Source organism: Sodiomyces alkalinus, assembly GCF_003711515.1.
Source record: "Sodiomyces alkalinus F11 unplaced genomic scaffold SODALscaffold_1, whole genome shotgun sequence".
Classification (NCBI taxonomy): Eukaryota; Fungi; Ascomycota; class Sordariomycetes; order Glomerellales; family Plectosphaerellaceae; genus Sodiomyces; species Sodiomyces alkalinus.
The window spans coordinates 86458-104125 of record NW_021167079.1 but is presented as its reverse complement, the minus strand read 5'-3'; positions in this window follow the sequence as shown (position 1 = coordinate 104125).

The following is a 17668-nucleotide window of genomic DNA, read 5'->3' as shown; positions in this document are numbered from 1 at the left end:
TCTGCCTTAGCCTTCTAAATAGTGATTTACTATAGTAAGTCCCTAACCTAATAAACGCTATTAATCTTATACGTCTTATGCTTTACCCGAAGCTAATAAACCTCGTAAGAGAAATTAAGTTAGTAGTTAGGATTTAGATAAAAGAACTCTTTAACAAGCTTCTTAACCAGATTAGACTAACCGCCTTTATCGGCTTAAACCTCTCTGACTAAGCGTTCGATAGCGGGATAAATAGCCGTATCCGTGTATAGGTTAACGTAGGTGATCTTATCGGCTTTACTAAGGCGGTTAAGCTTAGTGTAGTTATTATACTGCTAAAGGAACGTGGAGAGGGATTTACTACTAAAGCGGGGAGCTCTAGTAGCGAGGGGATTTAGGGGTACTCTTAACATAGTAGTAGTAAGGGGTAGGGCTCTAACGACCTCGGTAATAGTGCTCTCTCGGTCACGGTTTATTAGGGCTTATAGTAGCTTAATTAGGTCGTTAGCGGTGGTAAGGGAAGTATTCGAAGCGGGCTAGGCAGGGGTAGTAATAGGGGTAGTGTTAGGGGTAGTTATCGAAATAGTAGCCGGAGCCGTGGTAGACGTAGTAGTCGGCCTAGAAGCGGGCGGAGGTAAGGCCGTAGCCCCGATATCGTGGTTCCCCTAATCAGGGGCAGGAGAAGTGGTAGGCGTAAGAATAAGGGGAATAGCCGGCGAGGGAGCCTTATCGTCGGAGTCGCTAACGACGATAATAGGGGTAGGCTCGCGATACTAAGTCCAAGTATCTATAGTATTTTAGGTGTAAGTGTAAGGGGGTAGGCGAATAATAATAATAGGGTTAGGGCGCTTAGGGTATTTAGGGACAGGTTCTTCGAACTAATCGTCTAGCGAGAAGATCCTATAGGTGTTTTAGATACTAGCCAGGTTATTATATATATTATCTTATCTTAATAAGAGTAATAAGGTCTTTAACAAGAGGGCGGTCCTAGGTTTTACTCCTTAATACTTATCTTCGGGATCTAGCTTTTCTAACTCACCTTCAAGGAAGAGGCCCCCCACGATTAGGAGAGTACCTACTAGTAAAGGGGCTATACTCACGGATATTAATATTAAAAGTATTACCCGCTAAGCCTTATAAAGAAGTATCACGACCTGCTTACGGGGTCTATAAAGGTCCTTACTAGACTATCGAGTCCTCTTATAAGGTATCGTTATTTCGCTTCCACGCTCGGTATTAGCTTTTTATTAGGTCTGCTAGGGGTTAGTTACCCTAATCTGGGTAAGCTGCTCTTAGTAGTCTTATCTTTTCTTCGCCGTTATACGAGAATCTGTTCTAATTAGTGGTAGGGGTTACAAGCCCCCTATCGAGTCTATTCTATATCCGGAATCTAACTCTATCGCGATCTAATCGGTTTCTTCTATTTCTATAATTACCACCTCTATAGCGGCGGGTCTTATACTTAAAAGTGTTAATAGTTCTTTAACTCTTACCTAAGTAGTTATTTATTTTCCTGATCTTATTAGGGCTAATCTCTCCTCGGTCTTAAAGCGTTAAATCCTTCCTTAGTCGTTATCTTTATATTCTTTTTTAGGGTTATTAACTAATACTCCGTTTAGGAGGGCCGGAACCTCCCTCGAGCGCCTCTATTACTCTAATCAGGGTCAGAACATTTTAGGGACGGCGAATAAATCCGCTTCCGAGCACTATATTATAACTTGATAAAGACGTAGTGGCACTAGATCGTTAAGATAAAGATTAGATAAAGAGGTTAGTCTAGTAAGACCACGATATATAACCAAAACATAACCAACACCGCTATAACCTTTAGCGAAGAAGTAGATCGGTAGTTATTATTCTAATCAGGGTAACGTAAGTTAAACTGGAAAGATATCTTAAACGTAGAATAAGTAATTATAAAAGAGGATGATGATTATCGCTTAGTCCCTCGATAGGGATATCCGGCGCCTATCCTTAATATATATATATAGGAGGTGGACCCCGTAGCCTTAAAGAGGGGGTCACGTGACCACCTGCCAAACCACTCCAAAGCCGCATCTGCGCGGTTACACTATAACGCGCGATTGTTGGAGTCGCTAAAGGGAAGGCCCCTGGACCTAACAGAATAGGTTTAAAACCGATCTAATAGGCCTAGAAGGCTATCCCTAGGTCCTTTTTACAGGCCTACTTAGCACTCTTTTCCGTAGGGCACTACCCTACCTATTAGAAAGAAGCCCTCGGGGTTATTCTGCCGAAACCAGGGAAAAAGGACTATTTAGACCCTAAATCTTATAGGATTATAGCCCTTCTAAACTACCTAGGTAAAGTACTCGAACGGGTTATAGCTATTAGGCTTAGCTTTCTAGCTAATACCCGCGACGACCTTCTACACCCTAGTTAAATAAGGGGTAGAAAATAACGCTCTGCTATCGATACGACCCTTCTCCTCCTCCACTATAGCGAAAAATAGCGTAAATTACCCCAGAATCCTGTGATCTCTACGCTATTTTTAGATATTAAAGGAGCCTTCGATTGCGTCGCCCGTCCTTAGCTACTTAGGACCCTTTAAGAACTATAACTACCCCCGAACCTAGTTAAATAGGTAGCCTGTTTTACAGAAAACAGGCGTATCTAACTAGCCTTCGAGGGGTAGGTTTAATAGCCTACCCCCCTAAGTATAGAGGTTTTACAAGACTCTCCGGTTTCCCCTATCCTATTCCTGAGTTATATTAGGAAGGTTATAGCCGGACCGGACTTTCGGGGGCTTTAGCTATCCTATATAGACGATTTCTAGCTATTTATAGCGTCTACGTCGACTAGGACAAACTATAAAACCCTAGAAAATGCCGTAGCCTCCCTTTTCGAAGCAGTAAAAGTTAACTAAGTCCTTTTCGACAACCGAAAAATAGATCTTATTCACTTCCACCGAAGACGCACTATAGAAGACACTCCGGTTATTATAGGGGGGCACCTAGTTAAACTAGCCCTAGGTGCTATTAGGTGGCTTAGAGTCTAGTTTAATCTTAAGCTATCCTTTAAACCCCACGTCGAAAAACGCCTAAACTTAGCTTTAGGGGCCCTAAATAGGGTATATAGGCTAGCTAGCTCGTAGAGAGGCCTTTCTGTTAAGGCCCTACGGTAGCCACATATAGCCTGTATAGCTTCCTTAGCTGACTTTAGCTCGTAGCTCTAGTAGGACCCTAAATTACCGAAAAAACACCTCGTAGACCGCCTAGAACGTATATAATACAGCGCCTTAGTTAGGACCCTAGGTGCTTTTATGGGGGCCCCTTTACGGCCTCTAAAACTCGAAGTAGTAGTCTCCCTAGCGGCGGTTAGGTTAACTAGGTCTAATAGGCTTTATGCCTTTAGAACCCTAAAACTTCTACCGAACCACCCTATTAGACGCTAGCTCCTACTAAGCGTAAACTAGGAAAACCTTACCCTTCTTTAGAACCTATAGCCTACTATATAACTATACAGGCTAGGCCTAGAAATAGTGGCTTTAGTAGGTTAGTCTTAGGATATCGAGGGTCCTTCGGCTAGGTGGGAGGCCCTCTAGGCCTCGAAACCTATAGCGGACCTAAAACCCTTTTTCCCCCTTAAAGACCGGCCTGGTCCTAGCCCTAGCCCCGATACCCTCGACTAGAAAATATTCTACCTCGAAGCCCTCGCGGAAATATAACAGGGCCTAGGGGAATAGACTACCGTTTTCTATAACGACGACTTTTTAGGCTACCCTACTAGGCCCCCTATAGGGCCTTCGCAGGCTATAGCCGCTATAATATAGTGGACTAATACCGGAAGGCCCTATAAAGCTATAGGCTTCAACCTAGGGGCCGCTGCCGAAGTCGCGGCCGCTGAATTATACGCTATTCTTTCGGCCCTTTACACTGCCTTAGAATAGACGTCTAGGCCCTTAGAGTGCTATATTCTTAGTGATTCCTAGGCGGCTATTTAGAAGCTTTAGCGCACCTTATAATAGGCTACAGAACCTAAATCCCTTTTCTCTCGCCTTAAATAGCTAGGCACCTCGGCTTCTATTTAGTGGTGCCCCTCGTATATAGGGATAGAAGGGAACGAACTAGCTGATAAAGTGGCTAAAGGGGCGTTAAACCCTGGAAAAGCTACTAAATCCGTTAGTTTAGTTACCCTTAGCTACTTAAAACGCCGGGCTAACGAAGTCTTAATTAAAGACTAGAAGGCCTTTTAGAACGACGAAGAAGAGGCGGAGAAAAGAGGTAAATCGGTGCGTTTAGGTAGCCTATATCGGCGCTTAGTCCGTGATAACCTCCGTTTCTCCCGAAAACCACTACTAATATAAGACCCTAGGTGGGTAAAATTAGCTTTTACGTAGTTAAAAACCGGCTTCGGATACCTAAAAACCCACCAAAAAAGTGCCTAAAACTACTCTAACGATCGCTGTTCCTGTCCCGGCTCCCCTATACAGGATACAGCACACCTTATCCTTTCCTGCCCTTTTTATAAAAACGAACGAAAAGCCCTGCGGGAAGCCCTAGCAGGCCTACCGCTATCTCTGCCGCTATTATTCGGTACCAAAAGAGGAATACAGGCCTTACGGGCCTATCTTTTAGCTACTAAAATAGCTTCGGCGGAGTAGTACAGGGCGTAAACTATAAATCCTACGGTCTAGTTATTTTGCTTTGGTTTCTTTTACCTATTTAGGTCTATTAGACAGATTATTACGGAGGATTTCCTCTATTTCTCACTACTATGTTATATTTTACTATACCTAGCTTCTAATAGCCTCTAGCCCTTAGGGCGATAGGCGCCGCGCTATAGCTTTAGGGCTGTATACGCGCAATAAAACAAAAAAAAAAAAAGCCTATAGCTTTATAGGGCCTTCTAGTACTAGTTCACTGTATTATAGCGGCGATAGCCTGTGAAGGCCCGTTAGGGGGCCTGGTAGAGTGGCCTAGAGAGCCGCTCGTGTAGAAAATAGTAGCCTATTCCCCTAGGCCTTGTATCTTAGCGAGGGCTTCGAGGTGGGCTGTTTTCTAATCGAGGGTATCGGGGCCCGGGCTAGGGCCAGGGCTAGGGCTAGGCCGGTCTCTAAGGGCGAAAAAGGGTCTTAGGTCCGCTATAGGTTCCGAGGCCTAGGGGGCCTTCTACCTAGCCGAAGGACCTTTGATATCCTAAGACTAACCTACTAAAGCCACTATTTCTAGGTCTAGCCTATATAGCTGTGTGGTGGGCTATAGGTTCTGAAGAAGGGCGAGGTGGTTCCCGTCTCCTAGGAGCAAGCGTTTGATAGGGTGGTTTAGTTGGAATTTTAAGGTCCTAAAGGTATAAAGCCTATTAGATTTAGTTAACCGAACCGCCGCTGGGGATACTGCTGCTTCGAGTTCTAGAGGCCGTAAAGGGGCCCCCCTAAAAGCCCCTAGTGCCCTGACTAAGGCGCCGTACTGTAGGCATTCTAGGCGGTCTACTAGGGGTTCTTTCGGTGATTTCGGGTCCTACTAGAGCTGTGAGCCAAAATCAGCTTAGGAGGCTATATAGGCTATATATAGCTACCGCAGGGCCTTAAAGAAAAGGCCCTTCTATAAGCTGGCTAGCCTGTGTAGCCTGTTTAGGGCCCCTCAAGCTAAGTTTAGGCGTTTATCGGTATAGGGTTTAAAGGATAGCTTAGGATTAAACTAGACTCCTAGCCACCTAATAGCACCTAGCGCGGGCTTAAGTAGGTGCCCCCCTATAGTAACTGGAGTGTTTTCTTTAGAGCGTCTTCGGTGGAAGTGAATAAGCTCTGTTTTTTCAGGGTCGCAGAGGATTTAGTTAATTTTCGCTATATTAAAAAGGGAGGTTATGGCTTTTTTTAGGGTCTTATAGTTTTTCCTAGTCGACGTAGATACTGTAGATAGCTGGAAATCGTCGATATAGGATAGCTCAAGGCCCTGAAAATCCGGTCCCGCTATAACCTTCCTAAAATAAATCTGGAAAAGGATAGGAGAAACCGGGGAGCCTTATAGAACCCCTATATTTAGGGGGGTAGGCTGCTGAACCTGACCCTCGAAGACTAGTTAGATACGCCTGTTTTCTGTAAAAGAGGCTACCTATATAACTAGGTTCGAGAGTAGCTAGAGTTCTTAAAGAGTCCTAAGTAGTTAGGGGCGGGCGACGTGGTTAAAAGCTCCTTGTATATCTAGAAATAGCGTATAAATCACGGACTTTTAACGTGATTTATACTGTTTTTCGATATAGTGGAGGAGGAGGAGGGCGGTGTTAATAGCTAAGCGTTATTTCCTACTCCCTATTTAACTAGGGTTTAAAAGGTCGTTACGGGTATTAGCTAGAAAGCTAAGCCTAGCCGCTATAACCCTCTAAAGGACTTTAACTAATCGAATCGTTTAGTTATTATCGTATAAGATCCTTAATTCCGGACCGTTAAACTCCACTCCTATACTAAGTAATAGGCGTTATATATAGATACCCTCTTCTATACCTTATACTAATGCTAATATCTCTGCTTCTGTTATAGACGTTATAACTATATCCTGCTTATTAGCGCGCCACGCTATTATACAGCTAAATAAGCGTATTACGTACGCTTAACTACTCTTTCGATCGAGGGTATTATTGGTAAATAAGGCGTTAGTATAGATTTCGATAGTATCGCTACCGCCTAGTTCTAAGGTAAACGATTAGCTATTAATTAGACAAAGGATTAAATAATCGGCGGCCTCGTAGTAAATAGGCCCTAGATTAGTTTTAAACCGGTATGGCCTGGATACTATAAACACGATATCAGGGCGCGATATCACTACTATATATAGTATAGATCCTATCTTCCGTTAATAGCTTTTAACATCCGTCAAGGTCCCTGAATAGGGCAGCAGTTCTATAATCTTAATTAGATATATTATGCGATAGTTACTACTATACTTACTATTTAGCTTTAAAAGGCGTTCTAATTTAGTAACGTAGTCGCGTTATAATAGCTAGATTTTACGGGCAGCGCGGTCGCGAATAACCTTAATACTAAGGAACCACTATAGAGGATCGCCACCTTATAGGTTATAATAGCGTTATAGGTTATTAACTGCCTACTCTATCTACGCCTTATATTATTTCTTATAAGCTATAACGATATCGTTAACGTAGAAGAACAGGATTAAACCGCGACGTAGAAAATAACACGGTTCTTATAGTACTATCTAGAAGCTATCCGCTAAAATGATAGCCGAAAAGTGCTTTTACTAAAGTAGTACAGACTCCTTAAATCTATATACCGCCTTTTTCAGGTGTAAACGACTCCTAGGGGCTAGAAAGCCTAGCGACGGGTATATAAAGATATTATAGGGGAGGGGCGCCTATATAAACGCGTTTATAACGTTGAATTATAATAGCGTAAGGTTAAATCAGACGGCGATAGCTATTAACGCGCGGAATAACTATCCGGCTAGCGTTACTGCGTACGTTTCCTTAAAGGAGAATTAATACTACTAATCTCCTCGCACTATAAGCCTTACCTTATATATATATAAAAACCTATACTTATCGAACTTATATATTATCACCTATATCGAATTAAGAATCTGATATCTACCTACTACGGACGCCGGTACCCGTATCTACGACCCTATCTCCTTATAGCTCCGTAGGTGGTCTTCTTATGCCTATCGGCATAAGTGGCCGTAAGGGTATAAGGGTATATCGCGAGGGTTCTTCGGAGGAGGAGGGAGGTCTTTACGGTGGATCTTTACGGCTATCGGGGTAACTACCAGAGTACCCGCCGGAGTAACCGCCGGGCTTATATTTCCCGATATAGCCTCGCGGGTTATATTTCCGGTAGCTACCGCCGGGGCCGTGGATTCGTAGGGTATCGTTAAGCGTCGTTATAGCGATATAGGCGTAGACCCTTTTAACTATAATTTAGTTAGCGGAATCCTATTTAATATAGATATATTAGGTATGTAACGGCTAGCGTTAAATACTATAACCTAATAGTCTCTTTTCTAGCTATCTCCTTACGAAATTAGTTATGCTCCTTTATTTAATAAGAGCCCTATAGCTATAGCTATAGGGGTATCGTAGCACTATATTCCGTTTTCCTAGAACCCTACGGCTATAGGGGTATCACGGTTTCCTAATATACCGGCTACTATTAGCGCTATAACTAACGGCGGGGTTATTAGTAGAGTAGGAAGTAATAGATCGGGCGGATATAGACGGTGATTAGGCGCTATACCGGCTAAATCACACTATTTATAACCCAAATCTTATCCTAATTAACTCGAGATAGGCTCCTCCACCCCTTTACGGCCGGGTATTACGGACTATTACCTTACCGGCAAAGCCGTCGAGGAAGGGGATCCGGGGGCGTTTATCCCCGGATCTAATAATTTAAAATAAGCAGTTATATAAAGGGGGGGGGTCCTTAGCTTATACGTCCGTAAATAGCCGTAAATCTCTAGCCCTCTCCTACTCGATCTAACTAATTAGGTCTTCTAAGTACTCCTCGGTTAATTAACGGAGGTCGTCCTTAAAGGTGGCGATATCGCCGTTAAAGAAAGCGTGTTCGTTAAAATCTATATCGCGTATTCGAATAACGCGGTTAGCGGCGTAGGCTAGGCACCTAGATACGGAAAATATTAGTAGAATCGTAGCCGATAAGGTAGCCGATATAGGCGCGAGGAGCGATACGATTTAATAGCTTATTAGCAGCCTTCTAGGCGTCCTTTATTATCGCGTACGCCTTATAGCCGTAAGCTCGAAGGTATAATAAAATCGGCTTCCTTTTAAAAAGGACCTCGTATAGCGTTTTCCATTCCTTATTAAACTGCCTTCGTGGCGTGCGGTTATAGACGTACGCAGCCGTAGGAATAGCCTTAGGCTATATAAACGGCGGCAGTTTTATATAGATATTCATCGCATAACCTTTTAGGATAACAACGGCAGTAGCGCATTCGGCACCCCCGTTCTACGCTTAAGTATCGGTAGTAGATCCCTCTAAAAGGATACCCTCGTTATGCAGGAATTAGGTGATATCGTGGGATTAAGTTAGTTCGTTATTAGATTCGATAACGCGCACCTTATAGCCTAATTAGCAGTCCACCTAGGCGAGGAATTCCTTAATTATTACGAGGATATCCACTACTAGCTTACTCTTTATAACGTAGGCAGCCGAAAAACCACTATATTAGTCGGTGAAAAACATAAACCGCGAGTCCCTATCGGACGTTCTATTAAAATCCGTGAAATTAATTGCCTACCGCTCCCCTACATAAGCAGGTATAGTATAAGGGCGCCTACTAATATACCGTTTTATCTTTATAAGCTTATAGGCTTCGTAGTCGATAGTTATTAGTCCCTTTATTTTAACCCCCTACGTCTACTCTTCTAGGTGCCTAAGCGGTTCAGGGCTAGTATACCCTAGTTATAGATACTATAAGATACCCTCTGTAGTCCTTAGATAGCGTATCGTCGATTTATAAATAGCTTTTTGGGTAGAAGAAGAGCCTAGAAAAGTAGCCGCAGATTAGTTAGAGGGCACGTATTTAATAACGGTTTAATCGAAGCGGTAATTTAGCTAGTATAGTATAAATCTATCAGAACGCCGAATACAGTTATTTAGTGGCTTTTAATCCTACTAGTATCCTCGAAGATATAGGCGTTAGTTAGAGATTAAATTATAGGCAAAATCCTCGTAGTATACGACGTTTAATAGCCTGAAATCGAGGCCTCCTATTAGTCCGTTTAATCTCACAGTTATATTACCGTAACCTTTAATAGGCAGGGACGAACTGCCTATAACTACGTAGTCTCCCGGCGTAGCGGGTGTAAAATCAGAAAAGCGGGAAAAATCGTTAAAAATATAAATAGTAGTACCGGAATCGAGGATATTAGAGGTTCGAAGAGGGTAGCTAGTAGTAGTGCTAGCTGTAAAGGTGGCGGCGTAGGAGACGCCGCTATGGACGCTGCTATAGTTAAGTCACGCCTCTTTAAGCTATATAGAGTCCCGGCTTATATCCTTCTTCACCTTCTTTACGGCGCGTAGTTCTTCCACTTCCGCGCGTAGCAAGGGGTCGTATATGGAGATCCGTTAGACTGTTATTTTAGTGCTCTGGAAGGGTGTTTAATCGTTATATACCATATCCGGGAATAAATAGAAGTAGGCGTTAATATCGTGGCTAAGTATAGCGTATACGCGGTAGATCTACCCTCTCTATAAAGTAGATTAGCGGCGCTTAGAAAAGAAACGGTTAGTTAAAGCAGCTAAAGGTATAGCTATAGATACCGCGGCAGTAGGATTCTCAGCTTTATTCTTCCCACGGCCGCCCTTCTTACAGGGCTTAGCCGTGGCCTTTAAGGTATCTTCACTATTTTCGCTTCCGGTATATAGTATAGGGAATACTATAGCGCGGTGGCTACCGCGTTTTCCTTAGTCTTTAAGTCTAGTATTAATATACTTCTAGCTAAGGGTATAAAGGTTTTCGGGTATAACTACTTAGTTATCTATAAGGCGTCCCTCGGCTTTAGTCTAATCACGGCCGGTATAGGGGCGTATACCTCTAAAGAAATCTATAACCTATATATACGTAGTGGGCTTTAAACCGGTATCTTTATAGCTTTATAGTAATAGCTGCCACTTATCTAACTACTCCCCGAGCTTCTTAAGGCTATTCGCAGGGTACCGTGCGTGCTCGATATACTCTTCGTGGGTATCGGTTTAGCGGGTAGCCAGGTATTAATCCGTATCGCGTTTAAGGGCGTCGTATACCTCGCGAGGCATGCCTCCTCGTAGCAGTTATCTACGGCTTTAGTCGATAGTATTAACCTACTAGGTCAGTATAGCGTTAATCCCTTTTAGGTAGCTATCGTATTACGTTTATAGAATCTTCTAGCGCGCGATTTCGACGTCGTACGCTTTCTGGCCAGCGTCCATAAGGTCAAGATATTACGTAGGGGTACGCCTAGGCGGTATAAAGGGGAAAAAGTCGTAACTCGGTATTATTGGCTCCTCGGGTAACTAAGTCGAATCGACTAGGCGGAGAAACCTCCACACATTATTATAGGTGGTAACTAATTCGTATAGGCGTCGCCAGAGCTCCTAATCCTTATAGGTTTTATACGTAATAGGGCTAAGATACGATATCTTAATAGTTATTTATAGATTAACACGCTCTATCGGCGTAGCTAGATAGCTTCTTAAATCGGTAATAGTGGTAGAGGTAAAAAGGTAGGTAGTTCACTTAGCAAGTAAGACTCTTAATTATCTAATAAAGCGTAGTCAAAATCGTCATAAAATAGGTCAAAATTTAATTAAGGCAATTATATACAATTATAACTGTCTCAGACCGTCAGGGAAACGCTGCCACCGTATTTTATACAGTGCAGATTCTGCAAGCGTCCACCCGGATTATGCTCTTAGCATTCCGGCCCATTACATAACCGAAAAGACTATAGTCTATTCGATAATACCGATACTAATAACGCTAATTAGGGTCGTTACGGCGGTAAAGGCGGCTTTATTAACTATTTTAATAACCCATTCGCGGGTAGCCGGTCTATAGATAATCGTTTCGGTACTAGTAAAGGTTAGGGAAACTAGAATAACCGAGGTAACCGTGGTAATTAGAATAATTAAGAATACAATAGCCGCGGAGGCTACTAGTTTCGTAGAGGCGGTAAGTTCTATAGAGAGATACGATATCCCTCTACTCGTCGTGTACGATAGTGGGTTAAGCCAGGATATTCGAATACCCGTAAAGAGGTAACCTATAATACTATAGATAATTCTTATAGATTATAGGAAGAGGACGCTCTACGCGCTAAGGGCTTTAAGTTTATCGATAAGATTTTAAGTAACGGAGAAAAAACTTATTATTATAAGACTAAGGAGCTAGACTCTAACGATATTAACGTTTATTATTCTTATTTCGCAGGCTATATAGGCCTTTTTCCTTCTCCTTCTTTTTCTTCTTATTCTTCTTCTTCTCTTTCTTAGTCTATCGCTTAATCGGCTTTAGGATATAAGGCTAAAAGACTATAGATATCTTGAAAGTAGGTTTCACCGTAGAAAACCAGACCCTATATGTATCTCGATATAAAGCCACGCTTTTATAAATATACTAAGTATACGGTATATTTTCCTAGTAAAAATAAGCTCTTTCGATATAACTATTCTAATACGTATATACCGCTAAAGCCTAAGGGCTAGAGTCCGTATCGGAGTAGCGGTTAGTAGATCGAGGACGCTATTATATCGCCTAATATATAACCCACGATCCTAATATCTGTAATCCCGTAGACCGAATACAAAGCGTCGGAATCCGTAACCCCGTTTTTAGTATTATCGGACTCGTAGGAATCTATAGCCCTGCGGGCGGAGCGACTAGATACACTATAGGCTTACGAGGATATATATTCACCGTCTACTACGAAGCCGTAAAAGCCACCTAAGCTAGACGCTCTCCACGGTTTTTACTCTTTTAGACCGAATAAGATTATTAACGCTTAGGTATCTATAGCTAAAGCTATTAACCGATACACGTACTATCGAATACTGATTAAGTTTACCCTAATAGCTTAGCCTTTAGAAGTTTACGTTAATTCCGGTTATACTACTATTATAGTCGATAGATAGTGGCTAATAAGTTATACTTATAACGTCCGTTTTACTAAGGCTATATATCCACGGCCGATATATAGCGTTACCGGGAAAATAGTCGTTAAGGAGATTACTATATTCGACTTCTATATCGACGGTTATATTTAGGCTATACTAGTTCTGGGGCATTTTACCGTTACGGCCTAGGTAATTAATAAACTTAAGGCTAAAAAACTACTAGGAGCTTTATTCCTAAGCACTTATAGCGTTAATATCCTCTATTCTATAGAATATCTACGTGTCGTAGGTTATCACGGTATAAGGATCTCGATTACGGGATATCGGAAAAGACCTATAGGATATTATATTCGTAGAGTTATAGTAGCATAGACGGTTTTTATCCCGCCGCTCTTCTCCACTTTAATTCCCGTAAAATGCACTAGTCTACCCGACAGGTATAAATATTATTTCGAACCCGACTATAAGTATATAGCTCTGTATTATATATATAATACTTATACTCCTAAGGTCTTCTATTATATTAATAACAATACCGTCGGCCGTACTCTATACCGGAATAAAAGAGTCGGTTATATTATAGACTTATAGGATAATAAAGAGGTAGAACTAGTCGAATAGGTAAATACTTACGCTCTAATAGCTATTAAAGGGGAATAGTTCGAAGACTCGGATTTTATATGTCGTATCCTTAAAGCCCTATACGAGGAACTCTTACGTATCGCTAAGAATATCGTATAACAGAGCGATAAGCCGAGAGCTAATCGGTAAAAGTATAGCACGATAAATCCGGAGAGACCTAATAACGTTCCTAAGATTAAGATAAAAGACGGTATTATTAAATAGGTAGTCGCAAAGAGTAAAAAGGTAGGGTCAAGCAGGGAACCAGGTATAATCACGATGGGATCATAATAGGGTCAGAACGTGGGTGTAGCTAAAGAATCAGATTAATCGCTGGCCTCCCTTTTAAAGGGGCGGCTCCCTCGCTCCTTAAGGCTACGCTCTACTCCTTAAGGGCTACTTATTTACTTTCTTAAGGGCTGCCTTATTTACTTCGAGGGATTATTCTGTTTACTATATAATAACTTACTTTATTTATACCTTAAGGGGTCTTAGACGGGGTATACCTAGACCCTTATAGGTTTACACTAGGGACTTATTATAATCACTGCTATAGGCACCTAATATAGCGACCTCCCCCGGATACTCCTATTCTTAGGAGCGCCCGATCCGTGCCGGCCTCTCGGCTCCTCTAAAAACCTAGCCTCCGAGTTCCTCTCTAAATTCCCTAATACCCCGAACCGGAGCCTTCCATAACGGGGACCCCGATAGGTCCCCGCCTAGTTCTTACACGGAGCCTTCCTCGGCTATAGCCCCGACCCGGGTGCATTTCGTTAACTAAACTACTAAAGCTAATATCCTAGCCTAGACCCTAATAGGTTCTAGGGTAATTCCCTCCTAAGAGCCTTTTAGACCTGCTCCTTTATCCTCCTAGGTTATCTCTTTAATCTATCTATAAAGGCTCCTAAGCTAGTATTATATAGGGTCTAATATTACTCCTTCCGCGAACTCGTAGCTTCCTTCTTTATACTAAAAATAGGTGCTATATAACCGCTATAGGGGATATGGTATAACCTACCGTTACTCCCTTTTCCTATTCTTTTTTCTTCCTCTTCTATACTTAATTTTTCGATTATACTACTCTTTATAAGTTTTCCCCTTAATCCGAGATATCGCGTACTAACGACTTATAGTCTTTATTAATTAAATAACTACCGTTGTATAAGTGCTTCTAAACGTCTTTAGCCTATAATACTAGCTAACCACGCGTTTAGTGTAGTCACTATACCTTCTTAGGAAGATAATAATAATAATAAGCACGTCGCCACTCCCGCGAGTATAATACGGTCCTCTAAAAGGATTAAAATCGTGGTTACGGTATCGACTTTATAGTCCGCTAGGTAGTCTACTACGTAGCCTACTACGCTAAAGCCTACTACTCTTACTACGGCTACGCCTTTAACGTTAACTACTACGCTATTAGTCGCTCCCCGCTAAAAGGTAGTAGATATTAGTATAGGCGGGGATCTAAAGGCCCCCTATATATGTTATACGGGTAAGTTAGTAATAATTAACTTTAAGGAAAAGACGTATACTATTAAGGCCGAGATATACCGACACGGCGATAATAGTCGGCGTATAAATAAATACCACTACTACTCTAAGCATAATAGCCTTAAATACCGCGTACCAAGTTATATATCTTTATTATTATCCCTATAGCTATAGTCCCTCCCTTTATAGACTACTCTATAGGCCTGTTTCTAATATATATAATAGCTCTCTATTACTGGTAAGAACGCTACCGAGCAGCTATAGAAGGTTTTAGTTATCGCTATTAAGAAAAGTGGCCTCAATAAAAGTCGCCGTGTAAGTATTACTATATCCCTTTATTAACCCTATATAATACCCTTATTAATCCTTTATAGTACTAGGCCATAGCAATTCGATACCAGGTTATCCTTAGAAAGGCTTTAGGTTAGGCGATATTAGAGGTTAACCGGTTATCTACCGAGGAAGCTATAGCTACTCGGCGTTAAGCTAAGGAAGTTACCGACGCCTGCTAGAAAATAGCAGAAGATATCTACGAGAGGCTTAATAGTACAGAGTCGCTCCTTAAGTAATTCGTCGGGCTATAGTAGCAGCGTCTTACCGTCGAGCAGAAACGCCTTAATATTAAATAATAACGCCTTATATTACACGGGCGTGATCTCGCGGCCTAGGAGCGGACGGCTACTACCTTTAAGTAGATAGCTACTCTTAACCTAGCCTAGGCTTAGAGAGACCTACCTATACCCTTAGGGTCTGCCTTAGCCCCCGCGGGGGTTAGCTTTATAGGTGACGATATATTTAGCGATAGTAGTAGTAACGCGTAACCTTAAGGCTTTGTGCCGTAGGGTCTATAAGGCCCGCCGGACCCTTACGAAGTGCCCGACGATAACGATATAGTGCCGACCTCATTAGCGAAGAAAAAGGGGAAGAAGGCTTTAACGCCCTTAACTCCTTTATCAGGGAAGAAGAAGAAGAAATAGTAGAAGGCGAAAACGCCGCTATCTTTTTATCCTTCGACGCTATCCGCGGGTAGTGGGTAAAAGGGGGTAACGGCTACTACCGCGGGGCAGAGCTAAGTATATATAGAGGATAACGGCGAGGCGGTTAGGCGCGAGCCTACCCCTCTAAACGATAAGTTAGTAGGGTTTAAGGACGCCCTAAAGGGGCCGTAATAGTATATATAGAGGAACGGTAATTTTTTTTTTAGGTTTTTTACTAGCCTTCGGGTTAGGTTTTTCCTTTTTTTTTAACCAGCTTTAGGGTATTCCTATTATAACCCCGACAGTCCCTAACTATACTCCTATTATAATATAATCGTATCCCTATCGTGACGGTCACTTAAGGGAATAGTAGAGGGAAATAGACTTTAAGGGCATTAAGCCGCTATACCGAAGGAAGAGGAACGGGGGTTAGGGCGTTATGCCCGAAGAGGAATAAAGGTCGGGAGCAAAACGCTTAAAAGGAAGAATAGAGATCGAGAGCAAAACGCTTAAAAGGAAGAAAATATTAACCGAGGCGATAATACCTATACGGTCCCCGTCTAGGTTAAGGGGGGGTCCCTGCCTAAGAATTTATCTCTAACGGCCCACTAAAGGGTTTTCTAGGTCAATATAGCCGATACGTAGCCCTTATCTCTATTAGGTCCTTTACGGGGATAGTGTATAAACCTATTTAGTTCCTAGTAAGTCTCGTTATCCGTAAGGGGGGGGAAGGGTAGAATAACGCCCTTACGTTATATCTATAAGGTCTCCTATAGGGATAGTGTGTAAACCTATTTAGTTCCCTAATAGTCTTACCTTAAAGTAAGCGTCGACGAGTTCGTTAAGGATATTCCGCTTCGGCTCTTAGGTATTCTCCTCGTCGCTATACCCTATCCATTTAATCAGGTATTAGCGTCGCTTACCTTAATATCGATAGGCTAGAATAGCTTCGACCTTATACTTATCCGAATCCGGTTTAATATCGACTATAGGTGGTTCCGGTTATAACCGATCGCGGGACCTCTATAGTTCTAGTAGGGAAACCGGGAAAACGTTATAAAGCCTTATACCCTTTAGGAGGTCTAATTAGTAGGCTAGACTATATATACCGATAATCTTAGTCATCTTATACGGACTAATAAACTTATCGCTAAGCTTTTTCGAGGGTCTTTTCTATCGGATATTCTTCGTGGATAGTAAGACGTACTCGTCCACTTTAAAGGAACGCTAGGCACGACCGTTATTATAATACCGTTCGTAGGAAGCCTACGCCCTTGTAATAAGGTCCGAAATAAATCGGCGCTAGGCTATAAGGTATTCCGCTTAGGTCTCGGCTTTAGCGGCGCGGGCCTCGCCTACCCTTAAGAGCTACACTTCGTTAGGGCCTCGGGGGTTATAACCTATTAACGTATCGGCGGGGGTATAAAGTATCGTAGAATACCACGCCGTATTATAGGTGAATTCTGCGAGCGGTAGTCGGTTAACCTAGGTATCCTCTTCCTGCGAATAGAATATACGCAGGTAATACTCGAGGTTCTAGTTCTATCGCTCCGTCTATCTATCCGTTTACGGGTGCCACGCTATAGATAGGCGTTATATAGTGCCGAGGCAGCAATATAAAGTTACTTAAAAACGACTCGTAAATAACGCCCCGCGATCGGATATAATACTATTAGGTAAGCTAAAGGTACAGAAAACGTAATACTATAAAGACTTAGCGATCCCCTCGGCTATTAGGCCACTGCTTATAGGGATATAGATCGAGTACTTTATTAGGCGGTATACCACCACAAGGATAGTATCTTATTTCCTATCCACAGCCGCGCTATAAACCGGCGGCAGGCCCGTGATAAAGTTGATAGATATCTCTATAAAGGGGCGCTAAGGCACTAAAAGACTCGCCAGCTCGCTATATAGCTTATAGTGCCGCGGCTTAGTATATTAACACACGCCGCAGGTAAGTATAAACTAACGTATATCCCGGGGGAGATAGTCCTAGAAGTAAAAATCC